The 22,281-nt window shown below is 40.6% G+C and overlaps 1 protein-coding gene across 4 annotated transcripts in view; it reads left to right on the top strand.

The window, feature by feature from the left end:
• TBXAS1 (thromboxane A synthase 1) overlaps positions 1–22,281 on the top strand; it is a 342,148-nt gene that overhangs the window by 7,066 nt on the left and 312,801 nt on the right. The window contains exon 1 of one of the 4 annotated variants that reach the window (XM_058189926.1): positions 8,284–8,503. The exons of 1 other annotated variant lie outside the window; for it this stretch is intronic. The gene's annotated coding sequence lies outside the window, so the exon portion shown is untranslated. Of the gene's footprint in view, positions 1–8,283; positions 8,548–11,027; positions 11,175–22,281 lie in introns of those variants that run through there. 2 more of the 4 variants (XM_058189928.1, XM_058189925.1) reach the window with 2 other exon arrangements.

Here is a 22,281-nt window from a genome sequence, read left to right as displayed (position 1 = left end):
ACTACCTGTATAAATATTGTTCCTAGTTAAAAAAAAAACCACACTCAAAGATGTATGTGTCGAACTGTACCCTCTGTATATTACTCCACTGGGATATATTTATTTGCAATTTAAGGGGATCAAATTCTATTTTCTCATGTTTTCACTCTGGATAAATATAGAAATTACAGACCAATGGGACAACAAACATTCTGGTTTTACCTCTTTTCTATAAGTAAACAGTCAAACTTGTAACCAACAACGTTACATCTTACAATATATGAAAATATTAATCTTAAAAGTATCTTATCAATAAGAGCAAATAAACAACAGTCACGGTCACTCACGCTCTTGTCACTTCTCATTTGGATTATTGCAATGCTCTCTACATGGGGCTGTCCTTGAAGTGCACCCGGAGGCTTCAGCTAGTTCAGAATGCAGCTGCGCGGGTAATAGTGGGAGCCACCCGTTGCTCCCATGTAACACCAATCCTGCGCAGTCTGCACTGGCTTCCTGTGGTCTTTCGGGTGCGCTTTAAGATTCTGGTTACCACCTTTAAAGCGCTCCATGGCTTAGGGCCCGGGTACTTACGGGACCGCCTGCTGTTACCGTATGCCTCCCATCGACCCGTACGCTCACACAGAGAGGGTCTTCTCAGGGTGCCATCCGCCAAACAATGTCGGCTGGCGGCCCCCAGGGGTAGGGCCTTCTCTGTTGGAGCTCCTACTCTCTGGAACGAACTTCCCCCTGGTTTACGCCAATTGCCTGATCTTCGGACCTTTCGCCGTGAGCTGAAAACGCATTTATTTATTCAAGCGGGACTGGCTTAAAAGTTTTATTAAATTTTTAATTGGGGTTTTTATGTATCTTAGGGTTTTAAATTGTTTTAAATTTTGGCCATTTAAGTTATATGCTTGGTTTTAAGTTTTGTTTTAATGTGTATATTGTGGGGTTTTTACTATTTGGCTGTACACCACCCTGAGTCCTTCGGGAGAAGGGCGGTATAAAAATCTAATAAAATAAAAATAAATAAATAAATAAAAAACAGTCAATTGATGTGACTCCAAGTCTGCCCTATGGTTTTACTATTGAAACATGGTCAAAAGCCTGTTTGAAAACATTAAATGAAGCATATAATTCAAACTTGAGTTGTGATGTATGTTATTCCACCAGATAGCTTACAACACAATGCACAGCACAAATGCTTGCTCTTGGGTTAAAATACTCTGCAGCTTCAATCAGTTTGTGGCCTTCTAGTGTAGGTGTCATATAGGTCTTAACTAGGTTTAACAAAACCAGGCAGTAATTAGCCACTTTGTTCTTTTCCCTTCTAAAAGATTACTAGCCTATGCTCTTGTCTTGTATAAATGGCTGTGCTATCTATATAAAGGACATTAAGATTGAAGCCTGCAAATCCAGATTATTTTTAATCCGCTCTAGGGGAATTAGGTCATCTGCCCTACTGCTTTTCCAGCTGTTAATTGATTAATGAAACAACCTCTTATACCAAAATAGGGGGAAAAAGGGCCAGGGCTCCAAAATCTCTTTCTGAAGAGACTGTAGGACTGAACTTGTCTGCATAAAGCATGAAAATATTCTTCCTATTTCATAGCTGGGATATGACATTCCAAAGCAAGCCCCAGAGAGATGAAGATACTAATCTTTAAAATCTGGAAGTGTATTTTGATTCAGCAGCTTTCAATAGTTGATACTTTTTTCCAGGGGTGAAATTCACTTACCTTTGCTACCGGTTCGCAAATGTGAGCGCCACACCTCCTCCACACATGTGCAGAGCCTTCTGCACATGCACAGAGGGTCAAAAATGGGACATGATGACATCTGGCGGAGCTTCCTGCCGCTGGTGCTACCAGTTCGCCAGAGCTGGATAGAACCGGCTGAATTTCACCCCTGCTTTTTCCCCCCATTTCTGTTGTGTCTGCTGCAGCCCCCGAGCCGGTTCTCCTGGCTGAGAGTGACTCAGAGAGTGAGGGGGAAGAGCCGACAGGGCTTCCCTCTGCGGGACCTTCCTCTCTGGCTCCACTCCAGGTCCCAAAGGCAGGCCAGGTGGAGGAGGAGGAGCTGACACGGCCTCTTTCCCCTGACCCCTCCTTCTCCTCCCTGGCAGAGCTCCAAGAGCCAGCTGAGGAGAATCAATTGTGGCTAGTTGCAAGGCAGCGATGCCGAGTGAAGCGTGCGCAGCAAAAGGAAGGAAGGGGCCGGCCCAGGGAGTGTTGAGTCATGGAGCCACACCCCACAGGGTATAAAAGCGGGTGGAGCTGCCATTGGGCTTCGTGACAGACAAAAACAGGCTTTTGGGAACTTTGGCTGTGCTATTTTGTGATTAAGACTTTGGCTTATGGTTATTTCTGAACTGCAATTATGCTGGTCTGAGGAGAACTTGGCAGGCAATTGCAGGTTCGTTGCCAGAACTGTTATCTGTCATCGGAGTAAATTGCTGGCAAAGATAGTCAGCTCGCGTGTCTTTTTGATTGTGGTTGGGAGGGGACAGAACAATTTCCTTTTATTTTTTTTTCAATTCCTCATTTGTTTTGTTAACAGGAATTTAGACCTGAAAGATAATTAGCATCTGTTTTTTAGGCCTTATCAGAACCTGAATAAAACTGTTGATTAGTGAGACTATCTTTGGTTTGTTATTTTCTTTTATGTTCATTTTTAAGATTGTACAGTATGAAGTCCTTGTACCAAAGTTTTATAACAAATCAAGGTTTCTGAGCCAGGTTTTTATTCTCAGCATCAGACATGTTTGATGGTATTTAACAACCTAGTTAAGATATTATTGGGGGTGAGCCATTAAGACACTGAGCTTCTTGACCAGAAGGTTGGCAGTTCGAGACTTAAATACTGCATGACGGAGTGAGCTTCCGTTATTTACTCTAGTTCCTGTCAACCTAGCAGTTTGCAAGCATATAAATGCAAGTATTTTAAGGAGAAGATAATTGTGCACTATTTGCATATAGTTATGCCAGCTACATAACCATGGAAGTTTTTTGACAGTGCTGGCTTCCTCGGCTAGGAAATTGAGATGAGCACAGTCTTGGAACTGATATGACTGGCAGAACAAACCTTTACCTGTATCTTTTAAGGATTTTACTTTATTCTTTCCATCTTGTTGTTTGAGTTAAATCTCCTCCTTAATACCCAGCTTCAGTTTACCCTTGGTATATAAATCCTGTTCTGTGAGTTGAAGCCTTAGCGCAAGTAAATGACTATTTATCAGCAATTCACTCTAAATTTAATCATGGATGCAACATGTTACTGTATGTAAAGTATCAGTCTAAGGCAGGGGTGTCAAACTCAATTTCATTGAGGGCCCCATCAGGGTTGTGTTTGACCTTGGAGGGCTAGGGTGGGTGTGGCAGCTTGACCTCGGGGTCAGGGGTGCGAGCGCTCTGCCAGCGAAAACAGGCTCCCAAGCTGTTGTACTAGGGAGGTGAGTATTGCTGGAATTTCCATTTCATTCATTTCTAGTCTAGCATTAAAATCTTTACCTCATGTTAAGTGAGCTTCCCAATAGCTCATTATCAAGTTGTCCAAATAGGTCTTCAAAGAGTAGCAATAATAATCAATTTGTGCTTCAGTAGTGTTTGGAGGAAGATATGCATTCACTAGTATGAGACTAATATGTTTAAATATAATAACTAGTGCCTGGCTATCAGTCTTTGGGGAGCAGTTTAATACATGAAACACAAAATTTGGAATAAATCAATTTTCCTAACTCTCCATTGGGCTTCTCCTAATTTCACTCACAATGGCTGATAGGACAATTGAATAATACCCATCTAAACTCATTCCTTCTCATATCCAGTTTTCTGATATAAATATTGTAACACATTTAGATAAACAACTGATACAAGGTGCATCTTTATATATTGTCTTCCAGCTTGGTATTTGCCTGGAGATTGACATGAAGAGATTAGTTTTCTGACCCAGCAAATACTTGTTCTACAAAAGCCACACCAAGCCATTTTCCTATCATGCAACTCGCACAAGTATTATTTCTTCTCCTTATAACCTGTTCTGCTTTTTATGGATTGGAAATACGCCATCTACCCAAAGATATTTATTTAACTAGATTGCCTATTAATATATGTTATAACTCAGATGTCTGGATAACATCAACTGTCTGCACATTATCAGAATGAAAAGCTTTCATCAGAATATAAAATATGTCAACCTATTTCAGTATGTTATTTCAACCAATCATTTGGAATTCATTCCTTACCATTTTTGCACTGAAATACCATCAACTTAATATTTTCACAATTGGACTACTTGTGAAACCTACTAGCATGCTACAGTCTAATGAAATATAAATATGATTTTTATTTTTAAACTGCAAATCGTTTCATTTTTTTCCTGTGTGAATACAATATTTCCCTTTTTCTTTCTGTTTTCTAAGGTTTAAGTTTTGATTTTTGCAATAACGAATGTATTCCACCAACAGCTCTAAGAGTAATGTAATAAATATATATTTTTATAACTTGCTCCAGCTAAGACATTAGATTGCAACATATTTCAAATTTGGAAAAATAAATATTTAAAAAGGGAATAGAACAGAAATTGAAACAAAGAATATCTTTTCTATATGCATGAATCAATTAGTCTGGAGACCTCTTCATGCAGAGGCTGTCTCAGTTCAAACTCTTTAATATTTTACTCTGCTTATGAGCAAATTTGCCTACGTTAGGTTTTTTAAAATATACAGTATATGCCCCACAAATACTATATAAATGATTCCACCACTTATCTACTCAGCAGATGGGGGAAAGGACTATATAAATAGGATATGGGGTGGATGAATTGCTTGCTTTTCTTATATACATATCTCACATCATTTATTATCATAACATTCAACAATATTTTACAGACCCCTCCCATTAAATGTTTCTTAGATCTGTGGTTTTAAGGATTTCTGCTTAAACTTGCTCTGCATATGTGACTTCTGCTTTTCCAAATAAAAATACCTAACAAGAGAGACAAGGAACAGCTAAATCAATATGCGAGACTGATTAGCTTTGTTTTGTCCTCAGATGTTTGTGACTATTATTAAGCAAATGAGAGACACTGGTGCATTTTTACATATATAAAGATTTCATTTGTCTTGGTGGGATTAACAAAGAGTAAAGCTTTCACTGAAAATGGTGTAGGTGAGAATGGGTAAAACAAGAAAAGAGCTTCTTATATTTATTTAATTATTTTTAAAAGAAATCCCTTGAGGATTTAAACATCACAGTAAGAGCAAACAGGAGAGGTGTGCTACAAGAGGAAAGAAGTGTTAGCTTATTTCATTTTTTATACAAAGGAATGTCTACTCAAAATCATGAGAAATATATACAAACTGGCCTTCTGCATGCAGCAGCTTTTCAAGGAGACAGTTGCATAACTGTGGAAATTGAAATAGCACCAATTTAGGAAGCTTAGGAAACTAAACCCACCACTTCCACTGAAAGCATGAGCTGATGAACTGCAACTGTAGAACTGCATAGGCATCGCATATCCTATTTTGGGACTCCCAAGGTTTTCTTAAATTGCACTGTTGAATTTCAGTGACAGTTTTTTTGAGCAAAGCAGTACTGTACACACAAAAACAATGGGAAGCCTACATTAATTTTAACTGTCTAAATGCAAAAAAAAAAATACTGTTCCAAAAAGTGTGGGAGAATAAAAACCGAAGCTTTTGAACTCCATTTGTGTTGAAATGTAGTCTTCAGTAATGAAAATCTAGGTATTGTAATCATATACATTGACAATGTTTGTCTCAGTTGTTTATAAAGAATTGCACATGTGATAGAGTCTTGGGTGAGAAGCATAATCTTCAGAGTTGTGGTAATAAGACACAACTACCCATCTTTAAGCTAACCAAGATTTGATATCAAAAGACAGTGAGCCATAACCAGTCCAGTTGGGTTTACACAAAATATAAACTATGGTTGGCTAATTATGGGTTGATGCAAATACAACCAAGAAATAAGTAGTGGTGGTCTTCAAAGAGGCTGAGGAGAACAAAAGGAGAAAGTTTGTATTAGTAGATAATTGTGGCCTGCGGAATATTGTTTTTAGCTTTGTTTGTTTTCACATTTCAATTATTGTAATTCTTTATATTCAGGAATAGGACTGAATTTATATATTCTTCCTTTTCCTGGCATGATATAGTTTATGATGGGATCTTTCTGATGTGATGCACTGGTTAATGGTACAGATTATGTATTCATTTGTTACTTCACATCATTTCCATGTTGCCCCAATCAGTTATCTCTTGCATTGAGCAATAAAGCCATTCATAAAGCACATTATGAAAATAACCCTATGCGAACCATCATTAAAATCACTAAAGCATAAGAAGAGCATAACTGAAAGAAATAAACACAATAAAAGTCACCTATTTTGCTAGAATCTAAAGCTTGCTGAAGAACATTGGTTTTCAGTGCCTGCTGGAATGCCGGAAGCAGGACATCTGGGGTGATGGAGTGAAAATATTAATTTATGTGTGCCACATAGAAAAGAGGCAGAACTTTGATTATGTAGCCACACTGCTACTGTGATTTTTTTTTTTTTGGCAGTCAAACTGATAAAATCAAGGACACCTCTGGGGCACCATAGGGTGAGAGTCACCTTGGAGAAATCCCACTTTCCTTTTTATCTCTCACAGGAACCAGACATTAAGCAGCCACTGAGCAGCATCATGTTGTGGGAAGAGGTCCATAATTGAGTTAATCCAAATTGATTTGAGTTTATGTCACATACCACATCAAAAAATCCTTTGTGCATAGAGTAGAGTACTTACAATACTAAATTTCAGGGTGCTTCAAAGGAATGGGGCAGCCTGATGCCGAGCAGAGAGTAAGAAATACAGCTTTGGCTATGGAACTGAAGGAGGCTTCATAAGAGATGAGGTTACACTTATCAATGGAGCTTTCCCATCCATTACAATATAATGAAATGGGTCAAGAGGTAGCCCTGCAGGGGTGGGCTTCAAAAATTTCAGCAAGGGGTTCTCTGCCCGGTTGATGGGTGGGTGTGGCCTAGTCGGGCTCTTGCGTGACAGCGGGAGGGGAGCACTTTTGTCCTCCCTGGGTTCCGGATGCTTTCTTTGAGCCTCCGGGAGGGCGAAAACAGCCTCCCCAGGCTCCGGAGGCCCTCTGGAGGCCGGAAACAGGCCTGTTTTTCACCCTCCCCAAGCCTCTGCGCATGCCCTGCACTTACCTGCATCCAAAACAGGGCACGTGGGGACTCCTGGGAGGGGCGAGGTGGGGTGGGCAGGACGAGCCAGGAGTGGGGTTTGGGGGTTCTACGAACTGCACAGAATCTTAACTAGAGGTTCTCCTGAACCACTGCGAACCCTCAGCAGCCCACCCCTGTAGCCCTGATACCTTAACCAGATGGAAAATCCCCAGCAGCCTAGGAGAGAGATTATTGAGAGGTACCGTCCCTGAACCTTATATTCTAATAGATCTAAATCAGGAGGTGTCCAACTTTGGCAACTTTAAAACTTGTGGACTTCAACTGCCAGAATTGGCTGGCTGGGGAATTCTGGGAATTGAAGTCCACAAACCTTAAAAGTTCCCTATAGGTTTGACATCCCGGTCTAAATCCAAAGGGATAACTGCTCTGAATTAAACTGTCCCTTCTTTATCACTGCATAGAGAGATGGAGATGTGATGGGTAAGGTTTTGTCATAGTGTCAACTGAAAAAAAAAAGGGGCATCTTCAGCAACATACTGCCTTGGTTTCTCTTTCAAAAGTTTCTTGCACAAGAGTGGGAAAGAAATGTGGTTAGAAAGGGAACAACTCCTACTCTACTAGATCAGAAGACCTCCAAAGTGCCTTCCAGCCCTGTGATTCTGTAAGTATAGAATCTATCAGAGCAAAGCACTGGGTTTTTAAAGTTTAAATTAATCTATTTACTTACAACTAAGGGCTTAATGATTGTATATTGAAAAGATCCATTAAATTAAAATACCAAAGATTTTTTTTGAAAGTCCGTCACGCCTGAGAATGTCTGCAGTGCTATTAAATCAGATTTTTTTAAAAAAAGAATCAGTGTCTTTTTACTCTGATAATAATGAAATGTTGCCATGAAGCTATTATACAAGCACACACATACCCAAAGCACCCATCGTTTTCGACCTATATATATCGACATGCATTAATGAGAGTTGTATGTATGTCCTTTGAATATTAGTTATTTCCTTTAAAGAACAGCCCGGAAATATTAGCACTACAACTCCCAGAATCCATTTTGCACTGGCGAGACCATTTTCTCTACCATGCAGGGACACAGTAGTTTAAGCTTGCTTTCCTTTGCTCAGCCTCAGGTTTCGAAACACCTGTCTCAGCTCGAAGAATGCTTTTTTTTGTGGGGTGGGGGAAGAGGAAGAAAAATCTGCAAACAGGACCCCCAGCTTCGGGCTATGCAAATAAACCAACGTCGTCTTGGAGAGCCGGGAACAGTTATTAGTCCTCCTGCCATGTGGAAACCGAAGCGCTTTGCCTGAAATTAAGTGTAAGCAGAAACGTCTGATTAACAGCCTCGGGGTGCTTGTTTCTGTGAGTTGTCAGTTTCACGTTTGCGTTGTTCACGGGGAAGGGGAAATCTTAAAAGCAAGCCTTTTTTTTTTTCCTGAGGGGAAAACACGTGCAAACGAATCCCACGGGTGCGTCCGGGGAGAGGAATTAAAGGGCCCCGCCCACTCATAGAAGAGTGAAGAACCGGCCGAAGTGAGAGTCACGTGCGCGCTGGCAACTAAGAATGAATGAAACTTGGCTCGAGACATTTCTTAGTCTCTTTCCCCTCCCCCCTCGGTTAATTTTCTCCCATTTTGTTTGAGGTTTTTTTATCCCCACCCCCGTTTACAAAATTACTAAATTGGGGGTTTGGTGGGATCATCAAGAGGTATGTTTCTAATGCCTTGTACCAGGGGTCTCCAACCTTGACAACTTTAAGACTTGTGGACTTCAACTCCCAGAACTCTGGGAGTTGAAGTCCACAAGTCTTAAAGTTGCCAAGGTTGGAGACCCCTGCCTTGTACTGTCAAGGGCAGGTTCCCTGAGAGCTGCCGGATGAAAAAGGACTGCGCTTTTACGGTGTATTTTATCCCTCTTACATGGTTAGCTTGAATTTGGTGGAGAGGCTGGACTTTTCAGCCGAGACTCTGTGCCTGGATAGATTCTTATCAGTTATAAATCAGTTCATGATTTACTTAATGGAATTAAGTGACTTGCGTTTGTACAACTAGCAACCATATGCAGGTAGTCCTTGGTTTACAGCAGCTCACTTAATGACCAAATTTACAAAACCACTGAAAAAAAGGTGACTTATGACCGTTTTTCACAGTTGCAACCTTTGCAGCATTCCCTATGATCATGTGATCGAAATTCAGATGCTTGGCAAGCTGGTTCACACTTATGACGGTTGCTGTTTCCCAAAGTCATGTGATCACCTTTTGTGACCTTTTGACAAGCAAAGTCAGTGGGGAAGCCAGATTCACTTAACAATCGGGTTGCTAACTTATCAACTGCAGTGATTCACTTAACTGGGGCAAGAAAAGTTGTGAAATGGGGCAAAACTCACTTAAAAACAGAAATTTTGGGCTCAATTGTGGTTGTAAGTCAAGAACTACCTGTATTAGGCAGGATGCTATGATCTCCCAAGGGTTAGGATCTGGGAAACTTGGTTTAAAATGTGTCCTTCTGGTGCTTTATTCTTAAATATGATTTGCTGATCTGTTTTTCTTAACCTTGTGTGTATAATAGACTTCAGTATTCTGTATAAAATCAAAACCTACAATGTATATATAACACTTTGAGATAATCATCTCTTTCTTCTTCCAAACCTTCACTTTGTATGAAAAAAATCAAAATTCACACCTTTAATATACATTCCTAAATTGTAATTAATACTGATAAAGTACTTCTTTATTTCTGCTTTATCTAAACAATAGATAATACTATAAAACAGTAATACTGTATAAGTATAGTTTTGAAAAAAATATAATGCATCAAGACTTATAACAATAAAAAGGAAAAAAACCTTTTGTCATAAAGGCCTACATTGCCTTTTTGAAATGTTTTTTTTTTTTTTTGCATTTATATCCCGCCCTTCTCCGAAGACTCAGGGCGGCTTACACTATGTCAAGCAATAGTCTTCATCCATTTGTATATTATATACAAAGTCAACTTATTGCCCCCAACAATCTGGGTCCTCATTTTACCTACCTTATAAAGGATGGAAGGCTGAGTCAACCTTGGGCCTGGTGGGACTTGAACCTGCAATACTGCAAGCAGTTGCTGTTAATAATAGGCTGCATTAGCCTGTTGCGCCACCAGAGGTTACTACCCTTTAGTTTAGCATCCCAAAATGACTTGTTATAAAGGCTGGTTAAGGATGCTAAATTGCAAACTCTGAAGGGGGAGCTGCCCTGAACCTAAATATAACATGTAATTAATGCCTAATAGCAAACTTTACTAGAACAATGTTTTTGTAATGGTGGCAGGGTGATTGGTAATGGGAAATTTTGAGTGGCTGCAAAGTTCTCTGTATACAGATCTTTAAGCCATTCCTTTATTAGCACCACTGTAGCACTTAGGCGCTAAAGATAGAAGAAAGGACATCTGGGTGGCTGATATATGAAAATTGCACTTTTATATGGGAACTGCAGGGACATCCTTACTTCCCTGTCCAATTGTGCTAAATCATAAACTAGTTTATAGAGGTAGGGTGTACCCCCAAACAAAGCCAAACAATGGCTATAATTTTCCAGCTCTTTTTAAGGAACAGGTCTAAATACTGGAGGAAAAAAAGGTCGGTGTTAGATAATGAATGAATAGGCCATAATTCTTCTGCTTTGTTTAATTTTTCTGAGATCCAAAGTCCAAAGGGTGGAGCTGGCTTGCACAGGCTTGTGGTGTGGTTTAAAAGTTTCTGAGTGAGAAGGGGATAAAAGGAAGAATTTAGTACAGCCAGGAGCTAATAAAGTTGGCCATACCCCGCCCCATGAAATTAACACTTACCTGACCAGCAAAAATTTAGGAGGTGAGATTTTCCCCGTCATTCCCTCTGTACTTGCATGGGAGAAGTGTGACAAGAAGGACTTATTCCAATGATCATTGAATACCTGACCAATCATAGCTTTGTGTCTTTATGTGCTTCCATCATAGCCTATTCAAAGAGAAAGGTATGGGATGAGATATATTTTTATGTGTGATTGACAGCAGGGATTGGTTGGTGAGTACTATTCAATTGCTTCTAGAGATGAAAACTTAATGAAATACTATACAGCACTTCCCAAAATGTATTAAAATGAAAAGGAAAGTTCATGCTAAATAATATTGGAGCTGTAGAAGACTAGCTAGGTTTTTGCCTCATAATCTATGCAGGTCTATTCACAAGTAAATTGCCCTGAATTCCACACAGCTTATTCCTGATAGATTGGAATACAAGTTTATAGATTGTAATCTAAGTAGCTAATATATCACTCCCGGTTGTTGAATTCCTTTTGTTTGGAGACTGGGTTCTGAAGGATTGGGTTGTGAAAATGCATATAACAGTATATTTGCAGACATTTAATATAATTTGGGGATTTATAGAGAACTAGGAATTATTATTTTCAGGAGGCAAAAATAAATAAAATAGACCAGGCACAGTTAATATATCATGAGAATTTGGTATATTATCTGAAATTGTCACGTGAATGCATTCTGTGGGAGGAAAGGGCAATCTCTGTCCAGTGGAAATCCAGCCTGGAAAAAAAACTCTGAAAAAAAATAATCTGGGATGGGTGTAAAGAGAAGGAACTGTAATTCTTACTATCACTTGAACCACATTTGATGTTGTACTGCCTCTTATTCAGGAGAAAGAGCCCCTTTTTTCCAAAATTACAAAATATAACAGGTTCCACAATGTGAAAATACAATGCTTATATCAAGACCTCCTCTCTAGGATTATTGGTCTAAAATAATGTTTCCCAACCTTAACCGTTTTCTTCATGTTGACTGAGGAATTCTGGAATTTAAAGTCCATATATTTTACAATGGCTAAACTTGAGAAACACTAGTCGAAAATCAGATATAGTACATTATGCATGAAATAAATAATTATAACCAGATATTGCATGTGGAAATTTTTATTTGCTTTTTCCTGCTTATCCTTTGAAAATATATTTTAATAATTAGAGGTTTTGATATTTAAAAAAAAACAGGCAAAAAATATGTTGGAGATAAATTAACTGATTTGAAGTCAGATTTGAAACTCATAAATACAAATAATATAGACCAAACTATATTGAGTGCTTCTAATGCTTGTATATTTTGAAATATAAAACAAGCTTCGGCGTTTTTACTTGGGGAGGGAGTTTTCTGGAACGCTGACACCCATTTGATTCATATCCAAAAAAGGTCATTTTTAAAGTCTAAGATAATGCTTTCCTATAAGGATTCTTATTCAGTATCAATGAAAAATGGTTAATCTGTGTTGGAGCATTATTTGATGCATGAAGATGCTTCTGGCAGTCTTTTTGAGGCCACAATTTAGTAGCAAGTTGTTCAGTGTGGTTTCATCTGGCATTTAAAAAGTAATCTATGAATTATGAAAAAGCTGTAGAATTCTGGTCATTATTATTTCAGAGTGAAGGTGATGGGGTGTATCACATTTTTCAAAACTCCTTAAGGGTAACAACATATGTTCTCTGCAAATAGGGTAGGAGCTAGTTCACAGAGAGGAAAGTCAGTGTAATGTATTTGAATTTTAGGAGAGAAATTTGGGCGGGAAAATGCACGTTGCTGATTGGCTGATGCCTCAGCCAAAATACTATTTAAAGAGCGGTTTTGCCTGTTGGTTTTTGCTGGGATCACAATAAACCAAAGAGCTGTTGTCACTTGTATCGTCTCCTGCCTCTTCATTGCCCGAACCTAACTTTGGCGACGAAGGTGGGATTTTGAAGGCAGCGAGACTAGGAAAAGAGCTGAAGGAGCGACTTAGTTTAAAACCCAGCCTGTAGTAAGAGCTGATACATAGCGATGTCTAGCTATACGCCACCAGCGCCATTCGACCCAGCCAAGGAGAAATGGGGGTTGTACATGGCTCGTTTCGAGTGTTTCCTCGAAGCTAACGAACTGCAAGGAGTATCGGATAATCGGAAGCGCGCTTACTTCCTGAGCCACTGTGGGCCAGAAGTCTTCAATACCGCCGAATCGCTGTCGGAACCAACGCCGGTACAGTCGGTGCCATGGCAAACGCTACAGACGACGCTACGAGCACACTACGCGCCGGTTGCATCGAAGTTTGTACAACGGTTCGAGTTGAGGCAAAGAGTTCAGCGAGAGGGCGAATCGATAAGCGTCTACATGGCCACATTAAGGAAAGTCGCAAACCACTGTGAGTATAGGGACTTGGATGACTCTCTATTAGAACAACTCATTTGTGGGGTCAGGGACATCCGACTACAGAGGCGGCTGCTGTCGAAAAGCAACCTAACCCTGGCGATAGCCCTGGATAAGGCCAGGGCACACGAGATGTCCACCAAAGCGGCAGAAACCTTACAAAAGCCGAACACGCCGAATGCCGCGGCAAAAGCAACGACAGTCCACAGCGAAGAAATCCAGGCCAAATCGGACGGTGAGGAAGAGGAGGAGGTTTTCCACACCGGGAGGCCGGAGAGAGGCAACCGGGACGAGTGCGTGAGTTGCGGAGGCCAACACCAACGACAGAATTGCAGGTTCAAAGACGCGATTTGTCGGCGGTGTGAAAAGAAAGGACACATAGCTCAGGCCTGTCAAGCCTCCCAACCTTCCCGCCAAAGATTCAAACCGGCCAATCAACAGGGCGCCGGTTCAGCAAAGCGGCCAGGGATTGGCCAATTCAAAAAAGGCGCGAAGTTGAATCAGACCACTGTGAGAGTGGGTATCGACACGGCTAGAAAAGAAAATATTCACCAAGACATACATCGAAGGAGTGCAGTGTAAAATGGAGGTGGATACCGGCTCATCAATCACGATTATGTCTTGGATCACAATCGCAAAGGACCTGTCAGATGTCGCGAAACGCCAGCTGCAACCCCAAAAGCTGAGAGTGCAAGACTATTAGGGGAACCGAATCCCTGTGCGAGGAGTCACATCCGTCAGAGTGAAATATGGACAATTCAAGAAAACCCTGCCGATCACCATCGTAGATGGAAACCTGCCCAGTTTGCTAGGTCTGGACTGGTTCAGAGCCTTGGGCATGGAAGTAACCGGAGTTCACAGAAGCGGAGTCAACCTGAAGGATGAATTATTGAGAGAATTCAAGGACGTTTTCCAAGACTGCCTGGGCAAGTAGTGGGGACCCCCATCTCATTCAATTTGGACCCCCAGGTGGCTCCCATTAGATTAAAGGCTAGGAGGGTCCTGTTTGCCCTCAAACCCAAGATTGACAGGGAACTAGACAAATTAGTAAGCCAGGGAATACTAGTCCCCGTCGACCATGCAAAATGGGAGACACCAATAGTGACCCCAGTCAAACTGGATGGATCAGTCCGGATTTGCGCTGACTATAAGGCAACGCTTAACAAAGCATTGCAAAAGAGTGCTTACCCCGTTCCCGTAGTACAACATTTGTTGCACTCGTTAGGGCAGGGACAGGTCTTCGCCAAACTCGATCTGGCTCAAGCCTACCAACAATTACCGGTAGACAACGGAACGGCTGAAGCGCAGACGATTGTCACACATCGGGGCGCATTTAAATGCACTCGACTTCAGTTCGGAGTTAGTGTAGCCCCTGGGTTATTCCAAAACCTAATGGAGCGACTCCTACAAGGTCTACCAGGAGTAGTTCCATATTTCGACGATGTACTGATATCGGCAGAAAACTTGGAAGAATTAGGGGTCAAATTGCGGAAGGTTTTGGGCATTTTCAGGTCTGCGGGGCTTAAGGTTAAACTCAACAAATGCCAGATAGGAGTTGAATCTGTAGAATTCTTGGGTTACCGGATAGATAAGGAAGGCATCCACCCAACGGAGAGCAAAGTGCGAGCCATTAGAAAGGCCCCAACCCCAAAAAACAAAACAGAATTACTAGCATTTTTGGGCCTTGTAAATTTCTATGCGGTATTTTTAAAAAATAAGGCAACGGTAGCCAAACCGCTACATAAACTGCTAGCAAAAAAAGCTGTTTGGACTTGGGGCAGGGTTGAGGCTAAGGCATTTGAAGGAGTTAAGAATCTCTTGTCCAGCGATAGCCTTCTTATTCAGTACAATGGGACATTGCCACTAGTACTAGTTTGTGATGCATCACCCTATGGGGTAGGGGCTGTCCTCAGCCACAGGTTACCGAACGGGTCAGAAGCCCCTATCGCATATTTTTCCCGCACGATGTCCGCAGCGGAAAGGAACTATAGCCAACTAGACTGGGAAGCCCTGGCTATAGTTTCTGGGGTTAAAAAATTCCACGAGTACCTGTTTGGGCGGCAATTTGAAATAGTCACAGACCACAGACCTTTATTGGGACTATTGGCGGGGGACCGTCCAACACCGGTTGCATTATCACCCAGGCTGACCCGTTGGACTATTTTCCTGGCAGCATATTCGTACAAACTGTCTCACCGACCGGGCAAGGATTTGGGACATGCGGACGCTTTAAGTAGATGCCCGTTGCCAGAGACTATTGAAGACCCGACCCCAGGGACGCCCGTCTTGTTAATTGACTCTTTGGACTCTGGCCCAGTCACATCTACGGAAGTGACTAGGTTATCTTACAAAGACATTGTCATAAGAACTGTGATCGGTTGGGTGCAGAGGGGATGATCGTTTCAAAGAATTTACAAAAAAGCATTCGGAACTGTCGGTACAAGGGGGTTGTCTGTTATGTGGGGATAGAGTGGTTATTCCGGAGAAATTACGAGGGCATGTGTTGGAACTATTGCATGTGGGCCACCCGGGGATTGTAAGGATGAAAAGCCTAGCGAGAAGTTACGTGTGGTGGCCACAAATGGATAAAGACATTAGCAACTGGGTAGGGAAATGCCAAGCATGTCAAGAATCAAGGCCACTACCCCCAACAGCCCCCTTAAGGGATTGGGAGAAACCCCAGGGTCCTTGGTCCAGGATCCATATAGATTTTGCCGGGCCGTTCCATGGGCAGACCTTCTTAATTGTGGTAGATGCTTACTCGAAGTGGTTAGAAATTTTACTTATGAAAACCACAACAGCGGAAGCTGTAATCACAGTATTGAGACATCTATTTGTGACACACGGGTTGCCCGACACTCTAGTATCCGATAATGGCCCACAATTTACGGCCACCCAGTTTGAGGGGTACTTGGCAGAAGAGGGCATCCGACATGTCCTCTCGGTGCCTTTCCACCCGGTGACGAACGGACTTGCAGAATGTTTCGTACGCAGTGCCAAGGAAGTGCTATCTAGAATTAGCCCAGGAGATTGGCAATCCAAAATTGATACCTTCCTGGCAGTCCAACATAGAACTCCCTGTGTGACCACCGGCCGCAGCCCATCGGAGTTATTAATGAGTAGAAGACTCCGGTGCCCCCTAGATCGGTTAAACCCAACATACTCCCCTGATGGGTACCAAGGCACAAAGGAAAAAACCAGAACAATGACAACAGGTGACCCAGTATGGGCACATAACTATAGTGAGGGCCCAGCGTGGCTAAAGGGAACAATTGCAGGAGTGACGGGCCCAAAGTCATAATAGTGGACATGGGGGATGGCCGAGTGTGGAGACGCCACATATATCAATTACGAAAAAGAATACAAAACAATCCAGAAACCAAACAGCCAGACCCTGACTACCCGATATTTGAACCAACAGCTAACTCAACCCCAAGGCGATCGGAGGACTTAGCTGAGTCTGAAGAAGTCCAGCGACGCCAACCGGCTCCTCCAGAGGACAGCAGGGACGACTCTGCCAATTATCCAGGGCCGGATGGCCCAGAGGAGGAGCTGGGAGGAACAAACAGTCCCTCCGACCAGCTCGACTCACTCCCAGGGAATGAATTGCGCAGGTCAGAAAGAGTTAGGAGACGCCCTGTCTACCTGCGTGACTACGTGGAAAAATAACATGCAAATGTTATCCAAAAAACTATGTAAATATGGTACAATGTGTTCTGGGAGGGGAGGAGTGTAATGTATTTGAATTTTAGGAGGGAAATTTGGGCGGGAAAATGCACGTTGCTGATTGGCTGATGCCTCAGCCAAAATACTATTTAAAGAGGGGTTTTTGCCTGTTGGCTTTTGCTGGGATCACAATAAACTACAGAGCTGTTGTCACTTGTATCGTCTACTGCCTCGTCATTGCCCGAACCTAACAGTCAGGTTAAATATTTTTTTCCTGGAGTGCTAATTAGCTACTTGCAAGCATTGTTCTTTAAAAAAATGACTATATTTTTATTTCCTCTTATCGGACAGATACCTACCAGAATTATATAGTCTTACTTTCTTTGAACTTGATGTGTTTCAAGATAATTGATTCTTGGACTTAAAAGTATTCAGACTTGTCCGAATAGAGATTTTTGCCAGTGGAGGAAACAAAGCGTTACTTTAAAGACTATTAAATTTATTATTGTGTAAATTAATCTTTAGAATGCCACAAGATTCTATTGTTTTTGCTGCAGCAGTTCCACATCTTTGTGGATATTATTAAATAACATGAAGGATCTTATTAGATTTACTTGATATTTATTGTTGCTTCTTTTACATGTTCAAAGAAGAATCTAGATTAAACTGCCATTGAAGTAAGGCCTACAGAGTTCAATGGGACTTATTCCTGAGTGTGTACAGAATTGTCTTATAAAATTGTGTATTAGAAATTTAATCCCAGGTGAGAGAAAGTAAGTATTGAGAAGTTTTGGAAGCACCTAGGAGGAGTGACTGTTACCATATGTCTCTAAAACAAACACAGGACTAGCCAAATCTTCAACACCAAGTGATAGCAGCATGAATTTATTGTCTCTTTGTTTTCCTATTTGTTTTCCTATTGAAACAAAAAACAATTCATTGTGAAGTCACATGGGGATATGGCCAGTTTACTTGGGCCTATTTGTATATTTGATATTTGCAATGGACTTTCACTGTTCCCACCCAAAGTATAGGATAACTGATATGGTAACTGATATTCACCGTCTTAATTACATACTTTAGCGTTTGATGGGAAAAAGTAAAAAGGACTGAGTTTTTTTAGTCAACTGGTATGCTTCAGTTCTTTTGGAATGCAACCCATGTCTTATTTAGTTTTGGGGTGTGAATGTGAGAAACAAATTTACTAATTGCTTCAATTGTGATGCTATACAAGTAACCCTTACTCTTTCATTTGTGATATACAGCTGCTGATGTACAATGCATTACATTTATTAAAGGTTGGTAGATTTTTCTCACCATCACCCTTCTCTTGCTTCAGCAGATGAAAAGTCCTGGCAGAGATTTCTGGATTTGGAACCTAAACAAGATTGAGCCTGGTTAAGACTATAGATGGGCAATACCAGGGCTATAGACCAGACTGGGAATTAAAATAACCTCTGCTGCTAAAGCAAAATGTGTATTAAGAAAATATTCAGACCCCCTTCACTTTTGTCAGTTTTGTTATGCTGCAGCCTGATTCTACAGTTGTCGAAATTCATTTTTTTCTCATTAATCTATGCTCAATACCCTTAATGACACACACACACACATACACACACACACACACACACACAGAGTGACCTTTGATTTAGAATAAGTTTCAAGGTTAACTTGCAGTCAGCTGTATTACTCAACCTCATTTCTTCATAATTTCACTTTTTTGATTATATTATCCTTAATTATAAGGAACTAGATGGGGGAAATGAATAGAGATGACTTATTTCCCATATTGGGTAAAAAACAAACAAACATGAGGAAGTTGCATGATTTTGAGCACCACAGTTCATGTATTGTGTTAAGGCATAGTCGGCTTGGTTGATTTAAACATTACGTGTTGTGGAAACATTTGTGATTTAGCTTCACAATTACATACCGGTAGTCCTTGACTTATGACCACAGTTGAGTCCACATTTTCTGTTGCTACGTAAGACAGCTGTTAAGTGAATTTTGCCCCATTATACAACTTTTCCTGCCATGGTTGTTAAGTGAATCACTGTAGTTAAGTTAGTAACATGGTTGTTAAGTGAATCTGGCTTCCCCATTGACTGCTAATCAGAAGGTTGCAAAAAGTGATCACATGACTGCAGGACACTACAATCATCATAAATACATGCCAGTTGCCAAGCATCCAAATTTTGATCATGTTACCTCAAGAATGTTGCAACAGTCGTAAGTCTGAAAAACATTCCTAAGTCACTTTTTTCAGTGCCATTGTAACTTCAAATGGTCACTCAATGAATGATTGTAAGTTGAGGGCTACTTGTATGGTTAAACACAATATAATTTCACATCATGTCTGAACACAATTTTAGTATGAGCTTATTTTTTTCTTATAGGTTTATTTATTTTTATTTTTCCTATTTACATGGCTGTTAAGAGTTGAAAATGACTTGGTGGCATATAATTTTGCTGGGTTATACAATCTAGTCAGTGGTGAAATCCTCTGCGGATTGTCACTGGTTTGCTGCCCGCGCATGCCCACGGCATGTGCAGTGCGCACCAAAAGCATGTGCATTCTCACTGCACATCAAACACATGTATGTGTGTGCATGCACAGTGCGTGCCAAATGCGGACTTCGCGTGGAAAAAGGCTTAACAAGGTAAGTAGAACAGCGAGGGGGGGAACAGCTGTGCCGTGTGATTTATATTCGGTAGAAAGCAGGATTTCGTGCTTTCTAGCAAATATAAATCATGTTGGAAATACCAGTTCGAATAAATTGGTAGTTGTTTTTTTTTTACTAATGGTTCACCCGAACCGATAGCTTTTATCACTACCAGTTTGCCCGAACCTGTAGCTTTTATCATTACCGGTTCTCCAAAAATGGTGTGAACCGATAGCATTTCACCCCTGAATCTGGTGATTTCCAGTCTGTAGTCAAGGGTGAGGATATAAAATAAAAATAATTCAGGCAATTGCTAAATTTGGTGAAGTTTTAGCACTTTTGCTTAACCTTGTGGCAACCTTGCAGGATATACCAAACAGGAACCACAACCAGGTGAGCTATTTCCACTTCATTATAAAGCTACACTGACAAAATTGTGCAAGTATGAAATTAAATTCTCTACTCCCCCACTTTTTCTTTATAGCCCAAGAAACAAGGGAGGGTCTCTTCTTAGCCTCTTACCCCACCTACTATCCAGCTTTTCTGTCTTTTATCTAACTGTTCCCTTGGCAGCGTCTTTTCACCCAGTCTGCCAAAGTCTTTCTCACATACCATTACCCTTTGTTAGAGATCAGTCAAGAACACAGTAATGAGATTTGTCAATGTCAGCAAATACTACGCATTTTAAAAACAGATTTTATAGAAGTGGGTTTATTGAGTGTCCCCACAAATTCATTTTAGGTGGTGGCCTTCAAAAGCGCTAAAGGATGATACAATATAGCAAAAGGTTGTGAGCTGAGCAGCTGGTATAGTCCTTACTAGTAAGGACCTCTAGTCCTTACTTGGAGGTCTCCAAAGTTTGCTAAGAGGAAGCAAAAAAGACACCATCACCACCAAAAACCCTCCAGTGTGACTATCATAAAACCCATCTGTTAACATTAGAACTGTTTTCATCTTTGCAAGCTACACATTTCCCTTGGTAGGTGGAAAACGCATTTGATAATATCTTACATCATGTCTGCATCTGATAGGACCCAATTTACATATCTGCAGATTCTTACAGCTATTGACTAAACTGCTGCAGATCTCACAATACTACTAGTCAAATTCTCTCTCCCCTTGCATCCTCCCCAGGTGTTTTGACTTTCTTACCTGATAGTAAGAAACCTGATGGTTGACCAATGCAAATGTTGCTGCAAAATATATTAATATACAAATTGACAACTGGAGTAGCATGAACGCCTAGTAAAATAATAAAATGTCTCTTTGAAATTATCATGGGGATTCTTTTGTTGATCAGATTTGCATATAATTGTAATCAAACAAGGCTGATGATAGCTAATAGCAAAGTAACACTATATAAGAATATAAATACAATGCCCAAGGTAATGAAATAGAAATTAACCCATTTGTAAAAAAACAAATAGCAAAATCTTACAACTATGTATTCAATGGCATCATCTTATTCTCTACAAGGGTTCTGAAAATCTATGTTTAGGTTACCAAGGTTAACAATGTCAGAGTAAGTCTCACTTGAGAAAGGCTGTACTGTAATCCAGTTGGACTCATTGGAAAACTGTGTCTGTGTACCCAAGTCAGGAGCAAACTGCAGTTTCTCCCAGGACATGCAAATCAGATGGGTTGATTCGGGCTGGCTAAGTTAAGGCTTAAGAGTTTAATGCTTATAGTATCATATTGGGGCTGATGTATTGAGTTTGCATATAAAGGGGTGTGTGTGCGTAATTTAATCCGTCCTTTCCTATTACCAGAATTGTGTGTGTGTGGGGGAAAGTCCTCATCTGAAAACACTGTTGGCACTGTGAGAAAATACCAAATATCACAAATGGAGTATTCTCTTCCTTAAAACAATGCTGACAAATTCATTTCCCCAGTATAATTCAGAAGTTCTTCATTGGCAAGTAAATGTGTTTTGGACCATAGAATTATGATTATTCTCCTGAGTCTAGCTAATTAGGTTATCATTTGTGGGGGAGGCTCTTGTCCATTTTCTAAAGTTAATTTCAGTTTGATGAGACTAAAGTGTTGACTTTACAGCATTTTCTTTTTGAATAGCTATTTGGAAATTCCACATACTGGTACTTCCACAAATTTCATATTTGCAGGAGAAGGAAAGAGGCAGAAAAAAGCATCAGTGTAAAGGTTGCCCATTGGGATTGTGGACAAGGAAGAGCCTCAGGTGCAGTGACTTTAAAGTTTGTGAAGCAGTACCCATTGCCATAAAAAAACTGTAGTCCTGAAATATTTTTCAAAATACTGTATAAAATAACAAAATTGTACTATTAAATTGAGGTAAGGATGGGGCTCCCAATTTTCTTAAATTCCAATTCTGTTTCTTAGTAAAGCACCTAGTCAAGCTAAATTTATCTTTGGATATGTTGCTTTTTCTTTTTATGTAATTTAGAAGTTCAGGTTAATGCTTCTAGAGAAATTCTGTAGAAGAGGAGTAATGACTGGAAAGGGAAATAAACCTGTGAAAAGTACCTGTTCAACAGGGAAGTACTTAAGGAACAATATTTAACGACCTAAACACTTTCCTCTGCTCAGCTAACTCTTC

The sequence above is a fragment of the Ahaetulla prasina genome, chromosome 7 (assembly GCF_028640845.1).
Source record: "Ahaetulla prasina isolate Xishuangbanna chromosome 7, ASM2864084v1, whole genome shotgun sequence".
NCBI lineage: Eukaryota > Metazoa > Chordata > Lepidosauria > Squamata > Colubridae > Ahaetulla > Ahaetulla prasina.
Note: the sequence above shows the minus strand (reverse complement) of the source record. Positions and strands in the feature narration are given on the sequence as shown.